The sequence below is a fragment of the Lepidochelys kempii genome, chromosome 4 (genome assembly GCF_965140285.1).
Source record: "Lepidochelys kempii isolate rLepKem1 chromosome 4, rLepKem1.hap1, whole genome shotgun sequence".
In the NCBI taxonomy this organism is placed as follows: domain Eukaryota; kingdom Metazoa; phylum Chordata; order Testudines; family Cheloniidae; genus Lepidochelys; species Lepidochelys kempii.
In genome coordinates this window covers 80,474,843-80,499,776 of record NC_136383.1, presented here as the reverse complement: position 1 = coordinate 80,499,776, position 24,934 = coordinate 80,474,843, and the positions used below count along the sequence as shown (strand labels likewise).

Genomic DNA, 24,934 nt, shown 5'->3' with positions numbered 1-24,934 from the left:
TGAGCTAGCAGTTACTGCTTTTTAATCCCATTCCCTTCACCAAGCCTCAGCAAAGGGGCATGCCACATAAGAGCTCAATAGAATGTGGAGGGAAGGATTCTTCACTCTTTAGTAGCTCCACCATATGCTATGATCCTTATGTGGAGGAGAATGGCTGACAAACTGGACCCTTTGTGCCCCAACCCCCATATAACCGAATGACACAAAAGGAGCCCCTGTGAAGCACAGTTTTTTAACATTTCAGAGGTACAGGGATACACAAAGGCTCATTTAATGTCTGTGAGGTGCTTTAAGACCCCCTGCACTTTTATGGTTCCTTTCATCAAAGTAGTATTTTTTTAAAGCAATTAATAATAATAAAAAAAAAAATCCCAGGCTGACACTTCTTTGGTAAAGCACATTTTTAGCTCTGAGTTACAAGCCTGTGCAAACTGGGTTGAAGAGCAACAAGATAATTAGAAAAGGAGTACTTGTGGCACCTTAGAGACTAACCAATTTATTTGAGCATGAGCTTTCGTGAGCTACAGCTCACTTCATCAACATCTGATGAAGTGAGCTGTAGCTCACGAAAGCTCATGCTCAAATAAATTGGTTAGTCTCTAAGGTGCCACAAGTACTCCTTTTCTTTTTGCGAATACAGACTAACACGGCTGTTCCTCTGAAAGATAATTAGAGTGAATATGTCCTGTGTAATAAGACTAAATCTGTCCTTTGCTGCAGTGTTGTCTTATATCTTACATTGTGTTTATCAAAGTAGTTAAGAGATTGCAATAATAATCCATCTGACTACCTCAAATCCAACGCAGAGGTTAATGGTACATGATGATTTGCATATGATAGCACCACCATTATGGGTAATATGCTTCTTTCTTGGCAGCACCATAACTGTACATATATTTTAATGATGATTGATTGTCCTTTTTCACGGCTGAATGTATTGGAATACTAATCACTCTTTTATATTGAGTGAATTGGTGTTTTTTGCTGTTATAGCATGATATCAGCAATTTCAGTGGGAAGGATTCCTTCAGGAATCTTTTGTGTACAGAATTTTTATTCATAGGTGAGAGCTCTTTAATCTTTTGTGGGGGACTAGATGTTATTACATCAGATATTCTTCTGAGAAAAAGTGACTGAGCTTAAAAATGAGACCCTTAAGGAAAACTTGATTTCTGTGATTTTTAAATGGACCTTGTCAACGTGGTTAGGCCCCACAATGTACTGTACTTTACAAGATGATATGCACATCTCATGAAGCATATATGTACATATAGCTGTTTGAGACAGGTTTAGATTTTTAGAAGACCCAGTGTGCAAAAGATACTAAAATATATTTAATGCCTCAACATTCCTATTTTCTGTATTATACATAACTTTCAAGGAGGAAGCCTGGGATTTTCTTCCTTTAAGGAAGAGGCACACTTCTTATCCTAAAGAGCTTAACAATATCTTCTTCAATAAAATTTTAAAAAGCAGGCAAGAAGGAGAAGCGTGAAAATTCAGACTGGAATAAATCTCTTTTTGTTAAATGAACTGTTCTTAGTTTCACAAAAAGTCTGCAATGTCACCGTTGAATTTTAATCTTACAAAATTAATCAAGACATTGACAGCTATGTAATAAAAATAAATGTATTTCCTATTAGTGTGAACACAACAAATTTGAAAGCACATAATCTATACGTATGAAGGAATTCTTTGCTATGTGTTCCTCTTGCTATTACTGAAGATGTGAATCTGGAAGCAAATCACAAGCCAAGCTCTCTTGCTTGCTCTTGCGAGATCATAATTGTGTGTTTGCATGAACAGTGTACTGCTATTGTAATAATTATGATGTCCTGTAGTCAATATTATAACCTCTCTGCAACATCAAGTAGGAATAGACAATGTCTGTAAGGAAGAAAGCTCTTCTTTAAATAGAGGTATTTTATTAGCCTGAGTAAGAAAGAAAATCATGGAAAAATGTGATTGAATGGTTTTGTTTGTAGAAAGGGAAATAAACAATAAGTAAAATAACACATCAAGAATTTACATGCAACATAAATATATCTTAAAACCATAGTGCATTTTTAAACCATAAATTATTGGACGGGGTGCCAGAGATGAGAGTTTTATTGTAATAATCCTAAGGATTTTTAATTATACTTTCATTTTTATTTCAAAAGCTAACTTAATTTGCATGCTGCATACTAAATTGAATTTTATTTTCAGAGTGGAAAATCTTCAGATATTTTGGAGCTAACTGACAGTTCGGTGATCTTGGGGGTTTTTTTGTTTTTGTTTTGTTTTCATTTTTAAGTATGGTGTAACTGAACATTTTTCACAGCTCTTCAGTGTTTGTGTGTTGTCAGAATTTTCATCCCATATCCATTACATCTATATGCTAATGCTTGCCTACCACTTCTGGTTTTCAGAATAAGCCTTTTGAGGTTAGAATGTGGTCCACAGACACAAGGGTTCCTTTCTCCTGCTCTTGCAAGCAAATTTCACAGGTCTTAATGCTGGCTGAGCAGCTACACTGTGATGGAGAAGTAAGAGTCAACAGCAGTATTATGTAATGCTCAGGAATATGTTAGTTTTGCTTCACAGACAGGGGGAGCATTCTAAACACAGTCTATTCATGTTGTTGTTAATGGGGAGAGAGGGAGACACTCTTCCTCAAACAGTTGACTCAGGTCCTCTTTACACTGCACTTTATGCATTGCATACTGTGGAACAAGAAGACAGGTAACATGCTCTAAAACTTTACTTGCTAGAGTAAGAAAAAGTATTTCCCATTCCCAGCAGATAAATTTCCGGTACAGAAGGTCACTAAACACTTTTTAAATGTTGCTAGCAACTGGAGATTTAATAGGGCATGCAAATAAAGACGTGGCTTGAGATAATTCTGTACTCTATCCCTGCCTTGGGATACCATAATAAGGCCACAGGAGAACTGAAATATAAATGGATGATAGTAATTCCAATGCATTTTCCATATTAAATGAAGACTGACAAAAGTGTGCACTCTCTCTGTATAAAAGAGTACAGAATTTGGGGGATTGCGGGCTTCAGCACACCTTCTCATGAGGGTGTTCTTAAACAAAGGATGGGGGCTAAATGAGAGATGGAAAAGTACTGGTTAATCATGTTAGTCTATCATCATTTCAGTGCAAGAGAGTTCTGGGGGAATAAATGTATGCTGTATAGTCATAGTGATGGCACCTGAAGTGCAGGGAAAGGACCAGCAAAAGGGCAGAGTGGCCATGGGCGTTTCGGTGGTTGTATGGCAGGACCAAAGCAGGAAGAGGGCCATTTCTGTTCAGTGCTGCCTTCCAGGAGCAGGTAATGTGGTCAGAGGTATGAGAGAAATGGCAAGATTTGCCAACAGATTTATTGCATATGATAAATTACACATACGTTTAATACATCACTTCCCCCTTCATGCTGTGTGTGTCTGTGTGTGTATACAGATAATTGACTACATAAACTTCAGCCTGCTCTCCCACTGCTAGTCTGCTGCCTTGTACCTGTCAAACATGCTGGGGGAAAAGGGGCTTTCTGATAAATTGAAGAAATGGAGGATATGTATAAACAGAGTGCCTAAACATACATAGCAACTAATTGTATATTTCTATCAGGCAGTCTCTTATACAATGTACAGAAAATATATTGTTTATAAACTGACAACACTGCTTTAAGTTCATAAAAAATAAGCAAATTGGTGTTTGACTATAAATAAAAAGCAATTGAAGATTTCAAAATTATTGTAACTTTTCCCCCTTGCATGTTATGTGAAATATTTTATCTGGGTAGCTATACTTTTTTGCTTTTAATTGCAGACTACTGAGGGTGAAGTTAGGTCAATACTCAGAAGGGAGAACTCTTTGAAGAACAGTGATATTGCAGTATGGAAGGAGGACTAGGGAATTTCAGCAGAGAGTCCTGTGGCACCTTATAGACTAACAGACGTATTGGAGCATAAGCTTTCGTGGGTGAATACCCACTTTGTCAGATCCGATGAAGTGGATATTCACCCATGAAAGCTTATGCTCCAATACATCTGTTAGTCTATAAGGTACCACAGGACTCTTTGCCGCTTTTACAGATCCAGACTCACACAGCTACCCCTCTGATACTAGGCAAATTTCAATGACTTTGCAGAGGTGTCAGTTTTGTGTTCTGAAAAATTGATCATTTATTCATGGCATAACACCAAAGTCTGCAACACTAATGGCACTCTGTAGGAATGAATGTTTTATTTCAGGATTTGAAGCAGGTGGTCAGACCTCCAACTATCTGGACTCTAGCCTAGTTCCTTGTTTGTCTCTAACCCCTCTCATCCTGTTCGGATATACAATACTGAAGCTTCCTGATGTAATGGTGTAACTGTACCTCATGATTCACGGGCATTCCCAGTACATTGAATTGAACTCCATAAATTTGGGAAGAAGCACAAGTGTTTGTAGAGCAAAAAAGATTAGAACAGCATAAACAATGAAAAATGTTTTAAAAGCACATGCTCCCCAAATTAGAAAGTTCAAGAGATCCTTAAAACTTCTAGAATTCATATGATGCTCCAGGACCTCCGATCTTTTATCGCAAAGAGTGTTCACAGAACACAGCACTTTACTGCTTCTGGTCTGCGGAGTTCATGCTGGTTAATTCTGGGGCAAAGCCTACCAGCCAACTTACACCTGTCCAATGCAAGGAATATTACCTGCTGGAACTAAGCTGATTTATGTAGTCAGGATACCATTTGGCCACACTCCAGTCCTGACAGAGAAGCAGGCATAGACTGTTTCCACCTCTGCTGAATAATCTGGAGTGAGGGAATCCTTTCTCTTTCAGTGGCCTCAGAGTAACTGCTCCAATAACAGTGAGGCCTGTCTACTATCTGACTCTTGGGTGGAAGCTCCAGCTTCCAACCCTGTTCTCCAGCTCATTATGCAGGTCTTCAGGTTTCTTTGCTGGCTGACACGGTAGGTAGAGCTGACAGTTGAGAATCACAGCTAGCCAATCAACAGAGAGGGGGAAGCAGAGGGAAGGGAATGCTAAACAACCAGCAAGGAAAGAGAAGAGTCACCACTGTAGTCTCAGCTGCTGCTGCTGAGAAAAGAAGAAGATAACCCTGTCTGTGAAGGGCTGGGGAAGAGGGGAAACTAATGAATTGCAGGGAGAGTAAAATTCGCAGGGGCTAGATCGATAGGGGAATAAATAGTGTGGATTCCGAGGATGATTGATATATTCCTGTGGAGCTAATTGATCATTTTGAAGGGGGGAGCTGATGGATTTGGTGAGGAGTTGAGGAGTTGGGTGCCCACTATGTCATTTGATGCATATATTTCTCTGGGTTTATTTCACCAGCATAGGCAAGTGTCTGCACAGTCCAGATGCTGTGCTGTGTGTTGGGGCCAGGCCCGGAGTTGGTTTTGGAAAAGTCACACCGCTATATTGTTTCATGCTGTTTGCAGAATTAGGAAGACAATGCTGCATCAGTTAATCATCCAAATATGAGCTGGATGAATATAAACTTCATAACCATGAAAGCTGGAGTTTTAATTATTTAAATGAAAGCTCTAATTTGGCAGTGGCTGATGGGTAAGGCCTGTCCCATCACTAGGGAAAGTTCCCTACTTGTGATGAGTAGATTTGTGAAGCCTTGATGTTAGGAGGCACACCCTTCATACTGCTCCTATGCACTTAGGGTGGAAATCATCCTTGCACAAGAGGACCCATTTAGGGCCCTCCCTGCTGCTTAAACACTTAATATGAGATTTGGACAGGTCCTCTGCACTGGGGGTGAATTTCAACCATAAAGAATCTTTGATCACCAACCTGTAACACTAGTACACTGACAGGTCTATCTTATGGAGGCAATTTAAATGTGGGAAGCGATTCAGACACATACATAGCATCCCACGGGTGAGAGAACTGAAGTGTTCAAAAACTGTGAAGTGATTTCCTTTCTCTGGTTAATTGAATGCTTCTATAATACTTGATAGTTAGAAGTATCTTGAATTCACAGCACACTTTAAGTCTGGAAAGTTTTCAGAACTTACCAATTAGTGCAATTGTGGGTAGAATACTTACCTCCCTGCCTCCATGCACCTGTTAAGTTTTGTAGTGAACCTCCAACAGATGGTGCTTTTGGGGAGGGAACACAAGCTATTATCTGGCACATTATGCAGACTCAGTTGCAAGCAAGGGGCACAGGTCTGACTTTTGAATAAAGGGATGTAATGAGGTGGGGTGGCCTCCTGAGGACCCGGAGTGGGAGAGCCCCCCACACTGAGCCCTGATGGGCAGGGCCAGGGCCTAGTTGCCCCTACCCCAGGAAGTGGGTGGGAGGGGCAGAAAGTATAAAAGGCATCCTAGAAAGCTGACTAGGGAGGCAACCACCCGAGGCACCAGACATCTCCTGTGGCCTCCCAAGCTGGGAAGCGGTGGAGGGTGCCAAAGGAGCAGAGGACTGGCCGGGGCCACCGGGGCTGGTAGCTGATTCAGACCTGGAGGAAGCAGACAACTGGCCTGTACCACCCAGACCACTGTCGGACCTGAGCCTGGAGGGAGAGGATGACTAGCCTGGACCACCGATGGACCAGATCCCCAAAGACCTGCTTGTGGTCCCGGAAGCCACCGTCAACCTCAACCCCTCCTCACAGCAACAGGTACACCAAGAAGGGGAGCGTGGAAGTGGCCCAGGGGTAACAAACCCCTGTCTGGCTGCAACGCTGACAGAGGGAGAGTCAGCATGTTGTGGTGTGGATCCCCACTGACAAAGCACTTTGTCACTGCTAGGGCCCTGGGCTGGGATGCAGTGGAGTGGATAGACCTGCATCCCACCTGCCATCCCAACCTGGGGGTGGCAGTCTCCCCTTCCTCAGGCCGGAAGCCTGAGCCTCAGACTCTTTGTTGCCCCACCTTGATCCAGGGCCTGGGCTAATTGACTGTTTGTTTGCCACTCAGCCTGCACACAGGCCTGAGACTCAGATTCTTTGTTGTTCCACCCTAATCCAGGGCTGGGGCCAATTGACTGTTTGTTTGTTTCCTGCCCAACCTGCACACAGGCCTGGGGCCCAGCTGCGAGCAGAGACCGCTTCATTCCCCATGGCGGCCAACATATCAGTGACGTAGTGAGGCAGGGTGGCCTCCCAAGGACCTGGAGTTGGAGGGCCCCCTCACTGAGCCACTACAAGGGAATATAAGAATGGCCATAGTGGGTCAGTGCAGATACAGTGTATCTGCTGGATCGCTCTTGTCCTTGTGCTTCTTGACTCCCTCAGAGAATTCTACTAGACTGGTGAGGCATGATTTCCCTTTTCAAAAGCAGTGTTGACTTTTCCTCAACATACTGTGTTCATCTGTGTCTGATCATTCTGTTCTTTACTATAGTTTCAACCAATTTGCCTGGTTAGTGAAGTTAGGCTTAATGGCCTGAAAATGCCAGGATCACCTCTGTAGCCTTTTAAAAAAATTGGCATTATGTTAGCTATCCTCCAGTCATCTGGTACAAAGACTGATTTAAGCAATAAGTTATATACCAGTTAGTAGTTCTGCAATTTCATATAGAGTTCCTTCAGAACTCTTGAGTGAATCCCATCTAGTCCTGGTGACTTATTACTGTTTAATTTATCAACTTGTTCCAAAACCTTCTCTAATGACAACTCAGTCTGAGACAGTTCCTCAGATTTGTCACCTAAAAAGAATGGCTCGCATGTGGGAAGTGGTGCAGAAAAGTAGGTCAAGTATCATACTTGTAACAACACGAGCCACACGTGGAGGTAAATGAGGTGAAATCAGGTGTTTCAGGAATTGAATCATTAGCATCACAATTCTTTTACTACGTTTACGCTTCACAATAAACCCTTAGTGCTTGTATTTATCTGAGGTATCTGTTCTCAAGACAATAACGTACTCTTCTAAAGACTGGCACCATTGCAAAATTACTTCATTAATGTGTAACATTTATATACCTATCAGTGTAGCATATATATCACTTTAACTAGACTTTTGACAGAATGGTATGTTAGAAAATGTAACCATAATATCAAACTACACTGATAGGTATTTAATACTATCAGGGTGCCTTTTCTTGTGTACTTTTCTACTAATTAAACTATACTTATATACATTATACTGTAGATATCAAATAAAGTGAAGTACTTACAAATGCTAATGTCAAACCAGTGCCTTATACTATGCTTTGAACATATGTTAAATACACACAGTAAAAGCACCATATAAATAACATTATAAAAGTGCCTTATTAGGTTATATCTACATGCAAAATAAATTCTTATAGAAGGCCTCTTGTGTATTGTAGCTCCAGTGCTGCAGAATCTGATGCGGAACTTGTTTGTCATGTGCTGCAGAAATATTCCACCTGCCAGAGAAAATGGCTGCTTTACCTTCTGGATCTATGACACTTCAGTTGCCATTTTGTGCTCTATCTGTCCTCCAAACTGCCATCCTCTTTCTGCTAGTCAAATGATTAGCATTCAAGACATTAGCGCAGATTGTAAACAAAGGATTAATCATCCTCTTCCTGGTTGTTGCTGCAAGAAAAAAAATACAGGAAGCATCACATTGTAGACCACCATCTAGAAGCTGTCTCTTTTTCTCGGGTGGGATGAAGACAAGGGCTTCTTTGCACAGCTTTCTCATATACACATATTTGTGTGGAATATTGCTCATGCAGATTTTTTTCTGAGCTGATTGAAAAAGAGTAAATATTTTTAGTGAAACGGTTTGGCATCTTTTTCAGTTTTTTTCCCACTGGAAAAAATGCGCTGAAAATTTTCCAGTCTATTTCGTAGTCATGAAATATACCGAAGGCCAGAGGATGGTTTTACTCATCGTTCCTGAGGGTACACCTAAAATGGGGTTTTACCGGATTCCACCTTGTCTGTGCTGTTCAATGTGTAGATGAATGCAAGAGCTACAATCTCTTCAATATGACATCTAACTCTCATCTGACCTAGACTGTATTGTCATATATTGTGCCCAGTGTCTTGTCGATCTTGGGGCTAATTGGCTGAGACTCTGTCCAGATAACATGAAGTGATACTGGTAGGTTGAGGAAAGCAAAAAGATGACACAGTGAGAGTGATATCTGACTGCCATTTGTTATTAGAATTTACACTCTGATTAATCTTACTCTCCTATACTCAGCTATAGACCAGCAGGTATGATCAGTGGCAATATGTACATATGAACATGTACTGACCAGTACTATATATTGTAAGTGCATCAGTGGTGCACATGATTACAGGGAACCTGTTGGAATGTAAAACAATTGATTAAAACATCTATTAATCATTTATAAACTATTTATAAATGTTTCCTTAATATAAAGTGTGACGATAATTTCATTCAGTGTATGCTACCTTGCACTTGGCCACACGGAATTTTAATTGCCTTTATGTTATCTAGGCATTTTTTTTTTAATGAAAACTTCCTTGACTGCTCAACGTCCTGTAAATTTGTACTGATCTAAGTAAATTTTTCTTCTCAGCATATTTTACCACTTTGCTATTTATCTCCTCTTTAAAATCACTGTTAGATGCATTAACCAACACTGATCCTAGCACTGATCCTTCGAATAACCAATTACTAATTTGTTTCCACTCTGGAAATCATCCCTTCTTTGCTTCCTATCTCTGAACTAGTTCTGAAGGCCATGACAACTTTATCTTTTTGCCCTGTGGTTTCTACTTTTCTCTGAATTGCCTCGGACAGATTTTATCAAAAGGGTTTTGGTTTTTTTGGAAGACCAAATTATATCCACAAGTTCTTCTCTAGCCTCATTTTATTAATTCTCTCAAAGAATACTAAGCAATTTAAGGTTTCAGAGTAACAGCCGTGTTAGTCTGTATTCGCAAAAAGAAAAGAAAAGGAGTACTTGTGGCACCTTAGAGACTAACCAATTTATTAGAGCATAAGCTTTCGTGAGCTACAGCTCACTTCCTGTAGCTCACGAAAGCTTATGCTCTAATAAATTGGTTAGTCTCTAAGGTGCCACAAGTACTCCTTTTCTTTTCTTTAAGCAATTTAAGAGGCACATAATTTATCATTACAAAAGTTGTACTGTTTTTTCCCCATTAAATTATTCATCAAGGTAATTTATTCTTACATTCACAATCCCTGTGCCTTCTCTTCCCCTCCACCCCACTCCCCCCAAAATAGTTCTTCTGGTACTGAGTTGAGGCTCTGTAGTAGTTAATTCCCATGATTATTCTTAGTGGATTTAAGGATGGCACCAAAAAGACCATCCTCAAGTCATGAAGTGTGTCTGCTTTTTAAGAGTGTAAGTTATTTTTCTTCATAGATCAGTAACTTTGTTTTTTATCTGCGTTAGAATTCAGGTGAATGTGATTCACCATACTGGAAGTTGTAGTGATTCAAAAATGCCTGTACAATTTGGGGATACATATTCATCAAGGAAGTCGGATATAATGTTTCCTCTATATGGCTATAGTGTGATTTAGACCAAGAATACTGTGTTTAATTCTGGACACCACATTGCCAGAAAAATAATGTTAAACTGGAAGGTTTCAGAGTAGCAGCCTTGTTAGTCTGGTATCCGCAAAAAGAAAAGGAGTACTTGTGGCACCTTAGAGACAGAGAAATTTATTTGAGCATAAGCTTTCATGAGTTACAGCTCACTTCATCAGATGCATTCCGATGAAGTGAGCTGTAGCTCACGAAAGCTTATGCTCAAATAAATTGGTTAGTCTCTAAGGTGCCACAAGTACTCTTTTTCGTTGAACTGGAAGTAGTTCAAAGGAAAGGAACAAAAATAAACAACGGGCTGCTGGAATGATTTACGAGGAAATATTCAAGAATTAACTGGTATTTTTTATGATAAGGGAGAGGGGAATATCAATTTATGCACATTTTAAGATTGTGAATATCAAAGATGGAGAGGTATTACTTGACCTTCAATGGTCTTCTAAAGGTAGCAGTAGAAGCTCTATTACCTGGGATGTTTAAACTACAATGAACAGAACACTAGGAAATGCATATTGTAGAGAAGAGTACTGCAATGGCAGAGCAATGGATTTTTCATATCAAGGCAGAGATGGTTTCCTGTGGAATGTCCAGCATAAAGGGTTCTAAACCTGCTTGGGGCCTTTGGGTGCTACGATAATATAAATGTTTGATAGTAATAATAATGATTCTGTTCAGATTTGGCTAGACACAAAACTGGGAACAAAAAACACTACGATGTTTCAAACAAATTCAGATTTGTTGGTAATATTTACTCAGATGTAGTGGAATACCTAGCAAACATATGACCACTGTCCATCTGAAACCCATAAAAAATTGTTAAACTGTGCCTGTCTGATTAGGTTCTAATACTACAATAATCAATATGGTATTAGCGTATATAAGAAGTGTATAACCTATAAGTGTATAAGCGTATATATACGTTTATACGTATATAAGCGTATAACCTAAGAAGGACGTCTAAACAAGCTCCAACTGTGACATAAGCTAAGAATTCATGAAATGGGACAAAGGTAAAAACTAACATTGTCTGATGTATAAAGTGACAGCTTTTGTCTTTCTCAGCTATAGCATGGAGACGCTGTATAGATTTTTTTAACAAAAGCAGCATTGAACTTTATCCATTTGGCACAGACTAAACAAAGCCAGCATACTGTATTGGACTGATTTCAAATAGTCTTGCCCCCTGAAGCATGTTTGTGAGATATATAGTATCTGACAGAAAGGCAATTAAGCTGGGGCCCTGTGACCTTGAAAGAGACGTTAAATTTGTACATTTCCAATATGTTTAACCATTTGCTTTGTTACTGTACTGTTTGATATTGACAAGAATATGCAAAGCTAAGTACCACTAAAAACAACAGCAAGAAAGGAGACTAGTTCTATTTTGTAAATGAAAGCAAAGCCCTGGCAACATCATAAAATATATACATATCCACTCCTTTGGGCTGTACAACTCTAATTTTTTTTTAATATAGAGAAGATCAGACTAGGGTGGGGAACAGATGCAATTTTATATAAAGTGAAATTAAAGAAAAGAACATAAGGAATCAATTAAAATTCTCTCATCAAATCTAAAAATTCAGTGACTTTGAAACGGCTGATTTCTGATATGGTATGTTTAATGTACAGACCTCAAGACTGTCGTTATCATGATGGTCCTCAAGATGTCATTGATCACATAAGCAGAGTGATTTGAATCTCTTGGCAAGCTAAGCTGGGTGCACTCAAACAATATGCATTTTAATACAGTCAAATGCAAGAATATACATCTAGGAACGAGAATATAGGCCAGACTTATAGATTGAGGACAGTATCCTAGAAAGTAGTGACCTTGTAATAGACACGGCGGTCATGGTGGATAACCAAACTGAACATGAGCTCCCAGTGCAATGCTGTGGATAAAAAGACTAATACAGTATAAACAAGAAAATAGAGAGTAGGAGCAAGGAGGTGATATCACCTCCGCTTACAGCACTGGGGAGACTGTTATTGCGCTGCTGTGTCCAGTTCTGGTGTCCATGCTTTAAAAAGGATATTGAAAAATGTGAGGGAGTCTAGAGAAGAAAAATCTTTCATGATCTGTTGGGGGCAGGGGGCAGAAATCATGCAGGGAGACACTTAAGCTAAATAGATCAAGCTCCTTGTGGAAGACTTGATCATAATCTATAAGTACTGACACAGGGAAATAATAACTGATAATAAAGGGCTCATTAATTTAGCAGCCAAAAGCATTACCGATTCTAAAAGCTGGAATCTCCATCTCTTGAAGAACTGAAATCAAAATTGGATGCTTTCTGAGAGAGAGGGTATAGCTCAACCACAAGTTACTGAGCTTGATGCAGGAAGTCTTTTCTGAAATTCTGTATCCTTTTATACAAGCGGTCAGACTAGATGATGATAATGGTCCCTTCTGGCCTTAAATTAATGTATAGAAGCATTTTCTAGTAGCAAACCTATGTTGTTTAAATCAATGCTGTTTATATAATATGATGGTGGTACACAAATTCAGTTGGGGCTCAAAGTTGCCTTTTAAAAATATTTAATTTGTGTGCTTCTCTACTTCCTTGTTTTGACCAGGATTGTAAATGGAAATGATGACATACTGCTAGAATGGCTTTAGGCATTTCTAAACTTACCTTAACTAGGTTTCAGAGTAACAGCCGTGTTAGTCTGTATTCGCAAAAAGAAAAGGAGTACTTGTGGCACCTTAGAGACTAACCAATTCATTTGAGCATAAGCTTTCGTGAGCTACAGCTCACTTCATCGGATGCATACTGTGGACAGTTTTCACAGTATGCATCCGATGAAGTGAGCTGTAGCTCACGAAAGTTTATGCTCAAATAAATTGGTTAGTCTCTAAGGTGCCACAAGTACTCCTTTTCTTTTTGCTTAACTAGGTTGTACTAGAAATGCTGCATGGCGGCAGCCTGGTATCTCAAATGCAGCGAAGCTCAGAGCTATATGTAAAAGTGTGTACAATAATTTGTGCCTTTCTTGTGTAGCTATTAAGCAATTTAATATCGGCACATGGGAATAGAAAGTTTGAATGAACAATTACTCAATTTACATGTGCACTTATGATAACCATTTAAACATGCAGTGGTACTGGTTTGTATATGCGTCCTCTGGACTGGTTCCCCTCTTTCTCCCCATCTGTAACGTACCTGACCATGGCCTTGAGGGTTAATTATTATGTAATGCTTTAAGGTTCTAAAGTGCTGAATACTATTGTTTAGCCAAATGTAAGGCACTTCTGATTTTAAACTGGGAAAATTATATTTGGAAGAAAGCACGCATGCACACACAAAGTATAGATATGTTTAAGAAATATTTCCGCTTAGACACAATATAAACATTATGTTGCTTTAAATTACTAACATCTGGCAGCAATAGGGCACCTTCGTAGTTACTTTATGTCTATAACCAAGTTCCCATGTGACCATTTGTAATTAACAAGGTCATTTGATTGTACATGTTTGTTGAACTTCCAGGGCCCATTTAATTAAAGACTACTAACAGTGATTATTTCTAATCAAGGGAATTGCTTTTATGATTGATCCTATATCCTGTGTTTTTCATTGCAAGGAGACACCAGACGTCTCCTGTTCTGCATTTTATGATTATTCTGTGTATTATTATGCTATTTAATAATTTAAAGTGATTTAATCCGACATATCAATATTAGAGAGACAATGTGCATGAAATAATATATTTTATGGAACCAACCTCTGTGGGTGAGAGAGACTGCCTTTCAGAAGCTTGAAAGCTTGTCTCTCTCACCAACAGAGGTTGGTTCCATTAAAAGATATCACCTCACACGCCTTGTCTCTCTAATATCCTGGGACCAACAAAGCTACAGCAACACTGCATATATCAATATTATCATTTTTTAGAATTGCCGCCACCAATTTAAAAATTTTAAAAGGTCACAGAACAGAGCCTTTATTCTAAAGTTTTCCATTTCAAAGTCAGGGTGTTTTTATAGTCCCAGACTATACTTTTAAGCATTTAATAGTCTGGAGAATGTCATAAATCAAGTCAATTAGGTGTGATTTCCCCTTCCTAAAGCCATGCTGATGTCTTTAATTGACCAGTGCTTTTCCAACAAAAGCTCTTTGTAACCATTTAAAACTTTAATTCATAAATATTTTTACTGAATATATAGAGTTTTCAAACTAGTTTTTAAAGAAAAAAAGCTTCTGCATAAATTATGCATTTTTACTCATTTCTAACCTTGATCTCTATATACATATTGATATATTTACACACATAGGAGGAATAATGTTCCCATAGTTTTATTTCATGGTGTTGACCCAAAAGAGCCAACGATAGTAGGAACCTTAAAAGTTTGTGTCTGTTTCATGTTGGTCTCTTTCCTATGTTCAAAACAGTTCTTTGCTTAGCCTAGGTCTTGGAGGGGTGGCAAGGTTCCTCCCCCACTCTGAACTCTAGGGTACAGATGTGGGGACCTGCATGAAAACCTCCTAAGCTTACTTTTACCAGCTTAGGTTAAAACTTCCCGAAGGTACAAATTAATTTTATCCTTTGTCCTTGGAATAACCACTGCCACCACAAAACTCTAACTGGGTTTACTGGGAAACGCAGTTTGGACATGTCTTTCCCCCCAAAATCCTCCCAACCCTTGCACCCCACTTCCTGGGAAAGGTTTGGTAAAAATCCTCACCAATTTGCATAGGTGACCACACACCCAAACCCTTGGATCTTAGAACAATGAAAAACCATTCAGTTTTCTTAGAAGAAGACTTTTAATAGAAATAGAAGTAAATAGGAGTAAAGGAATCACCCCTGTAAAATCAGGATGTACCTTACAGGGTAATTAGATTCAAAACATAGAAAATCCCTCTAGGCAAAACCTTAAGTTACAAAAGAGAGACCCAGACAGAAATAGTCATTCTATTCAGCACAATTATTTTCTCCGCCATTTAAAGAAATCATAATCTAACGCATACCTAGCTAGATTACTTACTAAAAGTTCTAAGATTCCATTCCTTTTCTATCCCCGGCAAAAGCAGCATACCAACAGACACACAGACCCTTTGTTTTTCTCCCTCCTCCCAGCTTTTGAAAGTATCTTGTCTCCTCATTGGTCATTTTGGTCAGGTGCCAGCGAGGTTAGCTTTAGCTTCTTAACCCTTTACCAGTGAAAGGATTTTTCCTCTGGCCAGGAGGGATTTTAAAGGGGTTTACCCTTCCCTTTATATTTATGACAAGGGGGTTAGGGTTAGGGTCCTCAGTGAGACAGAGGACATAGAAAAAGGGAGAAATGTGCAACCATGTTTCAGTGGTAACATGTCAAGTGAAATTAAATTCCTGAATGGATAAAAGAGCCAGTTCTGTGATATGTGGTATGTGATAGAACAGTGGCTCTCAACCTTTTTGGGCTCAGGACCCATTTGTAAATGTTTTATGGCCTTTTATCTCACAACTCACTAAATAACCTCTGGGTGGAGGCCCTGGGGTGGTTTCGGTTGGATCCTGCCCTCCAGGGGGGTTGGGCCCTGCCTGGCACTTACCCCACAGTGGCAGCTCCTGCAGCTCCTGTGCTGTGGGGCTGGCTGGGCTTGGCTCTCCACTCCAGATGTTGCAACCTCTAGGGTTGCAGTGCTGCTCAGTTTTCGCCTCACCCCCCTGACTGGGCCAATTTGTGTGAGTGGAGCTGTGACCTGGCTCATGGGGTTACATTGCCACTCATTCAAATTTGGCCTACCTGGATTCCCGTAGTCATGACGGCTGGGCTAAAGCTGAGAGACACTGGGATGCGAGAGGTTGCAGTGCCTGGAGCAGGCAGACAAGCCCAACCAGTCCCATGGGATAGGAAGTCTCACCAACCTTCTGAAACATCCTGGTGACCCAGTTTTGCTTCCCGGCCCAGGAGTTGAGAAGCCCTGTGCTAGAGGATGGGAACTTTATCTGAGATCAGTGAAAGCCTTACATAGCTTGAAAAGCCCATGCAGCATGAGTTGGATATCCATCTTGTATAACAAAAAAAATTTGTGGGGGTACACTAGTATTATTGGGTCATATCCTGAAGTGCTTATGTAGACCGTAGCCAGGCTAAACTCCCATGGACATCGATGGGCTCTTTGCCCAAGTAAAATATTAAAGCAACAATACTACTTGATGATATTACACTTCGTAAAGCTACATTGTAGTAACGTGATTTAAACACCAGACTGTCAGATCTACGTTATAACTACCATTCCTAGTCCCTGTTTCATGTTTCCCAGGCTGACAGGGCTGGAAGTGGTATGAATATACAGCCCTGTGACCCCAGATGTCCGGAAGGCAGAGGGAGCACCGTGTGTATCATTCAATACCAGCCCCTTCATCCAGTCAGGGTGGCATTGATAAGTTCCAAGTCTCCTAGGAGTCTCATCTAGTATCTTTCACTGGAGGAATGGTAGCCTCCTGGAGATCTGGGGAGTACTGAAAGTTCAGGAAAGCATGTGTGACTGGGGAGCAGAGAAGAGGTGGAATCCGCAGGTACATCAGAAAATTGGTTGCGGGGGGGAAGCTGCTGCTGCTACTATGATAGCTTGTGCCTACTTAACGATAGATTCTGGTAGAACTCAATGTGACTAAGGGTGACAAAATCTGACCCTCAGTAACAGAAAATGCCTGCGCAGAGGAAACAGATGTGGCTTTGTTATATTCAGTAGGCACTCAGTGTTGAGCCTTGAGAGAAATGCAGCCAAAAAAAAATCACCACACCTAAAGTAAACCTATATAAAATGCAAGGAAATGTAAATGTGTAAAATCATCTTTAAAATTACCTTGGAAACTTAGGGTATGTCTACACTATGGAATAAGGTCGAATTTATACAAGTCGTTTTCTTAGAAATCGGTTTTATATATTCGAGTGTGTGTGTCCCCACAGAAAATGCTCTTAAGTGCATTAAGTGCATTAACTCGGCGGAGTGCTTCCACAGTACCGAGGCTAGAGTCGACTTCCAGAGCATTGCACTGTGGGTAGCTATCCCACAGTTCCCGCAGTCTCTGCTGCCCATTGGAATTCTGGGTTGAGATCCCAATGCTTGATGGGGCTAAAACATTGTCGTGGGTGATTCTGGGTACATATCGTCAGGCCCCCGTTCCCTCCCTCCCTCTGTGAAAGCAAGGGCAGACAATCGTTTCGTGCCTTTTTTCGTGAGTTACCTGTGCAGACGCCATACCACGGCAAGCATGGAGCCCGCTCAGGTAACCGTCACCCTATGTCTCCTGGGTGCTGGCAGACGTAGTACGGCATTGCTACACAGTAGCAGCAACCCCTTGCCTTGTGGCAGCAGACGGTACAGTACGACTGGTAGCCGTCATCGTCATGTCCGAGGTGCTCCTGGCCACATCGGCTGGGAGCGCCTGGACAGACATGGGTGCAGGGACTAAATTTGGAGTGACTTGACCAGGTCATTCTCTTTAGTCCTGCAGTCAGTCCTATTGAACCATCTTATGGTGAGCAGGCAGGCGATACGGATTGCTAGCAGTCGTACTGTACCATCTTCTGCTGGGCAGGCAAGAGATGAGGCTGGCTAGCAGTCATACTGTACCATCTTCTGCCGAGCAGCCATGAGATGTGGATGGCATGCAGTCCTTCTGCACCGTCTGCTGCCAGCCAAAGATGTAAAAGATAGATGGAGTGGATCAAAACAAGAAATAGACCAGATTTGTTCTGTATTCATTTGCTTCCCCCTCTCCCCCGTCTAGGGGATTCATTCTTCTAGGTCACACTGCAGTCACTCACAGAGAAGGTGCAGCGAGGTAAATCTAGCCATGTATCAATCAGAGGCCAGACTAACCTCCTTGTTCCAATAAGAACAATAACTTAGGTGCACCATTTCTTATTGGAACCCTCCGTGAAGTCCTGCCTGAAATACTCCTTGATGTAAAGACACCCCCTTTGTTGATTTTAGCTCCCTGAAGCCAACCCTGTAAGCCATGTCGTCAGTCGCCCCTCCCTCCGTCAGAGCAACAGCAGACAATCATTCCGCGCCTTTTTTCTGTGCGGACGCCATACCAAGGCAAGCATGGACGCCGCTCAGCTCACTTTGGCAATTAGGAGCACATTAAACACCACACGCATTATCCAGCAGTATATGCAGCACCAGAACCGGGCAAAGCGATACCGGGCGAGGAGGCGACGTCAGCGCGGTCACGTGAGTGATCAGGACATGAACACAGATTTCTCTGAAAGCATGGGCCCTGCCAATGCATGCATCATGGTGCTAATGGGGCAGGTTCATGCTGTGGAACGCCGATTCTGGGCTCGGGAAACAAGCACAGACTGGTGGGACCGCATAGTGTTGCAGGTCTGGGACGATTCCCAGTGGCTGCGAAACTTTCACATGCATAAGGGCACTTTCATGGAACTTTGTGACTTGCTTTTCCCTGCCCTGAGGCGCATGAATACCAAGATGAGAGCAGCCCTCACAGTTGAGAAGCGAGTGGCGATAGCCCTGTGGAAGCTTGCAATGCCAGACAGCTACCGGTCAGTTGGGAATCAATTTGGAGTGGGCAAATCTACTGTGGGGGCTGCTGTGATGCAAGTAGCCCACGTAATCAAAGATCTGCTGATATCAAGGGTAGTGACCCTGGGAAATGTGCAGGTCATAGTGGATGGCTTTGCTGCAATGGGATTCCCTAACTGTGGTGGGGCCATAGACGGAATCCATATCCCTATCTTGGCACCGGAGTACCAAGCCGCTGAGTACATAAACCGCAAGGGGTACTTTTCGATAGTGCTGCAAGCTCTGGTGGATCACAAGGGACGTTTCACCAACATCAACGTGGGATGGCCGGGAAAGGTACATGACGCTCGCATCTTCAGGAACTCTGGTCTGTTTCAAAAGCTGCAGGAAGGGACTTTATTCCCAGACCAGAAAATAACTGTTGGGGATGTTGAAATGCCTATATGTATCCTTGGGGACCCAGCCTACCCCTTAATGCCATGGCTCATGAAGCCGTACACAGGCAGCCTGGACAGTAGTCAGGAGCTGTTCAACTACAGGCTGAGCAAGTGCAGAATGGTGGTAGAATGTGCATTTGGACGTTTAAAGGTGCGCTGGCGCAGTTTACTGACTCGCTTAGACCTCAGCGAAACCAATATTCCCACTGTTATTACTGCTTGCTGTGTGCTCCACAATATCTGTGAGAGTAAGGGGGAGACGTTTATGGCGGGGTGGGAGGTTGAGGCAAATCGCCTGGCTGCTGGTTACGCGCAGCCAGACACCAGGGTGGTTAGAAGAGCACAGGAGGGCGCGGTACGCATCAGAGAAGCTTAGAAAACCAGTTTCATGACTGGCCAGGCTACGGTGTGAAAGTTCTGTTTGTTTCTCCTTGATGAAACCCCCCGCCCCTTGGTTCACTCTACTTCCCTGTAAGCTAACCACCCGCCCCTCCTCCCTTCAATCACCGCTTGCAGAGGCAATAAAGTCATGGTTGCTTCACATTCATGCATTCTTTATTCATTCATCACACAAATAGGGGGATGACTACCAAGGTAGCCCAGGAGGGGTGGTGGAGGAGGGAAGGAAAATGCTACACAGCACTTTAAGCACAGCACTTTAAAAGTTTACAACTTTAAAATTTATTGAATGACAGCCTTCTTTTTTTGGGGCAATCCTCTGTGGTACAGTCGCTGGTTGGCCGGAGGCCCCCCCACCGCGTTCTTGGGCGTCTGGGTGTGGAGGCTATGGAACTTGGGGAGGAGGGCGGTTGGTTACACAGGGGCTGTAGTGGCAGTCTGTGCTCCAGCTGCCTTTGCTGCAGCTCAACCATACACTGGAGCATACTGGTTTGGTCCTCCAGCAGCCTCAGCATTGAATCCTGCCTCCTATCATCACACTGCCACCACATTTGAGCTTCAGCCCTGTCTTCAGCCCGCCACTTACTCTCTTCAGCCCACCACTTACTCTCTTCAGCCCGCCACCTCTCCTCCCGGTCATTTTGTGCTTTCCTGCACTCTGACATTATTTGCCTCCACGCATTCGTCTGTGCTCTGTCAGTGTGAGACGACAGCATGAGCTCAGAGAACATGTCATTGTGAGTGTGTTCTTTTTCTTTCTAAGCTTCACTAGCCTCTGGGAAGGAGAAGATCCTGTGATCATTGAAACACATGCAGCTGGTGGAGAAAAAAAAAGGGACAGCGGTATTTAAAAAGACACATTTTATAAAACAGTGGCTACACTCTTTCAGGGTAAACCTTGCTGTTAACATTACATACATAGCACATGTGCTTTCGTTACAAGGTCGCATTTTGCCTCCCCCCACCGCGTGGCTACCCCCTCAACCTTCCCCCCTCCCTGTGGCTAACAGCGGGGAACATTTCTGTTTAGCCACAGGCAAACAGCCCAGCAGGAATGGGCTCCTCTGAGTGTCCCCTGAAGAAAAGCACTCTATTTCAACCAGGTGACCATGAATTATATCTCACTCTCCTGAGGATAACACAGAGAGATAAAGAACGGATGTTGTTTGAATGCCAGCAAACATACACTGCAATGCTTTGTTGTACAATGATTCCCGAGTACGTGTTACTGGCCTGGAGTGGTAAAGTGTCCTACCATGAAGGACGCAATAAGGCTGCCCTCCCCAGAAACCTTTTGCAAAGGCTTTGGGAGAACATCTAGGAGAACCGCGAATGCCAGGGCAAAGTAATCCTCTCACATGCTTGCTTTTAAACCATGTATAGTATTTTAAAAGGTATGCTCACCAGAGGTCCCTTCTCCGCCTGCTGCGTCCAGGAGGCAGCCTTGGGTGGTTTGGGGGGTACTGGCTCCAGGTCCAGGGTGAGAAACAGTTCCTGGCTGTCGGGAAAACCGGTTTCTCCGCTTGCTTGCTGTGAGCTATCTACAGCCTCATCATCATCTTTTTCGTCCCCAAAACCTGCTTCCGTTTTGCCTCCATCTCCATTGAAGGAGTCAAACAACACGGCTGGGGTAGTGGTGGCTGAACCCCCTAAAATGGCATTCAGCTCATCATAGAAGCGGCATGTTTGGGGCTCTGACCCGGAGCGGCCGTTCGCCTCTCTGGTTTTCTGGTAGGCTTGCCTCAGCTCCTTCAGTTTCACGCGGCACTGCTTCCGGTCCCTGTTATGGCCTCTGTCCTTCATGCCCTGGGAGATTTTGACAAAGGTTTTGGCATTTTGAAAACTGGAACGGAGTTCTGATAGCACGGATTCCTCTCCCCAAACAGCGATCAGATCCCGTACCTTCCGTTCGGTCCATGGTGGAGCTCTTTTGCGATTCTGGGACTCCATCATGGTCACCTCTGCTGATGAGCTCTGCATGGTCACCTGCAGCTTGCCACGCTGGCCAAACAGGAAATGAGATTCAAAAGTTCGCGGTTCTTTTCCTGTCTACCTGGCCAGTGCATCTGAGTTGAGAGTGCTGTCCAGAGCGGTCACAATGGAGCACTCTGGGATAGCTCCCGGAGGCCAATACCGTCGAATTGTGTCCACAGTACCCCAAATTCGAGCCGGCAAGGCCAATTTAAGCGCTAATCCACTTGTCAGGGGTGGAGTAAGGAAATCGATTTTAAGAGCCCTTTAAGTCGAAATAAAGGGCTTCATCGTGTGGACGGGTGCAGGTTTACATCAATTTAATGCTGCTAAATTCGACCTAAAGTCCTAGTGTAGACCAGGGCTTAGCCTAGAAAAAGGCATCAAAGGTGGTCTCTGTTGCTTATGGGCAGAAAAAAATCCCCCTAAACTGCAAGTATACATGGTGCGTATTGGTTCAAAATGTTTGATCTTTACCTTGGGTGCCTTTCTAAAAAGAACGCTGTAGTACAAACAGAACTTAGGGACTTGTTCCAGGAGCCACTTTGTTAAATTTTATGCTGGAGGTCAGACTAGATTACCATAATGATCCTTTCTGGCGTTAAAATACATGAATCTGTGAACCTGCAAGCTTCTCCACAATTCCGCTCTTATTTACATATCTGAGTGTTTTGCTTCCTAATTCACCATTCATTCCCTTGTTCTGCTTCTGTCTTCTACCTAACAACTCCCTTCATAGCCTTCTCCAGTGTTATCCCTTTTACCTATGACATTCGCCTTTTTGCATGCCGGACAATTGTCCTCATTCAAATTCTTTCTTAAAATATACTACTGCCGTGAATCCTTTGAGTGATAATTCATCACAAATACACCTTTAAACAGAGGGAAAAAATTGTAGCGTTCTTGATTGTGGACATTCTCTGGCTAAGCTTTGTCAAGACTAGACAGCAAGTCCCTTGGGGCAGGAACCAAATTGTCTGTTGTGAACAGCTTCAAGCACATGGTCAATATGCGGTAATATGCACCACATAATTATTATTTAGCACAAATGATGTAAGGGCTTCTGACCCACCTGGCTAAAATAAAATTGCACATGCTGTTGAAGAACTTGCTTTAAAATTAATTGTAAACCAAAGATTCAGGCTCTTAAAAAATTGCACATAAACGTTTAGTTTAATTTAATATAGAAGTACTGGCAGTCAGAACTTGTCAATTTCTAACATTCAGTTATAGCACTGATTCCTCTTGAAACAAAATGATACCCATTTTGTGAATGAAAACGAATCTGACTGCATTTGCTTTCCACTTAGCTGACTGAAGTCACAGCTTGTTTGGTGCAGCAATGTGAATGTTCAGATAGGGTCTCATTCTGCAAAGTGCTGATGGTCAGATTTTTAAATATGTTTAAGTGCCTAAAGATACCGATAGTTGCCTAGTGAGATTTTCACAAGTGCCTAAGCAGCACCTAACTACCAGTGATCCCCACAGGTGCCTCTCTTCATTTTTGTGTCTCAGCACCTTTGAAAATCTGACCCTGAGCGTCTTTGATTTCCACAGATTTCAAAGAGGCTGCTCAGCACCTTTAGGTGTTCATCATTTTTGCAGGATTGGACCCATAGCAAAACAAAGTATGTGAAGAAATATTTAATTCTGCTTTTCAGAACAAGCCATTCCTTTGCATAATCAATATTTTACCCCACATTCAAATTACTTATCTACGCTCATTTCCTCCAGTGAAATCAAAGATCTATCCAAAAGATGACAGCAGTGCTGAACTACGAAACACTTGAGACAGTGTGATGGGAGGTGTTCACACCATCGCCAATAGGATTTATGAGGGCCTGAGATACCAATTAGATTGTCTGGCTGAGGGGAAGGTGGCTGAGATGAGGCAGGACGTCAGGAACAAGAACGAAGGCCGGGAGGAGAGTAAGCCCTGAGATCTTGCCCTCGGGTAAGGAGTCTGGCAAGAGGCTAGAAGTAGTAAAGTCGCCATGGGGAATACAGCAGGCTCCCATGGCAAACCCAGAAACATGCAAGGGAAGAGAAAAAGGCTGGGTAGGAAGGAGCCCAGGGAAACAGCCGCAGGGATGGGTACGCAGCAGACCAGATTGCTGTTTACAGGGTCCATAGGCCAGAACCTGAGGGTGGGTCCAGGTTCCCCTGCCAGCCACTGGTATAAAGGCACAGTGCTGGGACTGAACACCATGCAGAGAAGGCATTTGGGCATTTGGACAGTGGCCCTGTTGGACTTTGCAACCCCAGAAGGATGGACTAAATGGTGACTTGGCTGGAGGACCAAGTTACAAGAAGAAAGACCATTGCAGAGCAAGCAGAAGGGGGCACCCAAAGCCACAAGAGCTACTTTCCCAGATTTAGACACACAGAGCCACACTAGCCATGAATGGGAACCCGGTTACAGGGTGACCAGATAGCAAGTGTGAAAAATCGGGACAGGGGTGGAGGGTAATAGAAAAAGCCCCAAATATTGGGACTGTGCCTATAAAATCCTGACATCTGGTCACCCTATTAGCATGATAGTAATAGAAATTATATTCATGCTGTTGGTATTCCCCATATATGTTTTTCAGATATCAAGTGCCTAAGCTTCACTTGGCCATTTAATTGCCTACATAAAAACTTGTATTGTTTGGATACTCTTCTGCCATCAGCCTTATCACTAGAGTCATGTGTAAAACCTGTTCAGTTGCTGTCACTCTTTTAGTGGGTTTGGGAGGTGGAAGCTTGCACCTCATGAAGTTTGTTTGAAGTTTCAGGTTCACACATCTGAAACTTCAATGTGAAATTTGATTCTATCACAGTGGAACTTGCCAGTTTTGGAATGAAATAGTCCTTGAATAAGTTAGTTTATCCTTCCCTTTTTAATAGCTTTCAAAACAGCAGTATCCATATCATTTTCTACTAATCACCAGAACAGTAGTATTGAAAAATTTAATTGCCTGCAGTCATTTAATTAGAGTGCACGGTTAATGAGACAGTCAATGGGGACAGAATAATTTATGAATACTAATTTCCAATTGGAAGAACCATCTTCTTTTTGAAATTAAGCATTTGCAATGAATATATATATATATATATATATATATATATATATATATATATATATATATATATATATATGTATTGCCTCAC

The 24,934-nt window shown here is 42.2% G+C and overlaps 1 protein-coding gene across 1 annotated transcript in view; it reads left to right on the top strand.

Moving 5' to 3' along the window:
• SORBS2 (sorbin and SH3 domain containing 2) overlaps window positions 1–24,934 on the top strand; it is a 458,010-nt gene that overhangs the window by 78,511 nt on the left and 354,565 nt on the right. The window lies entirely within an intron of this gene.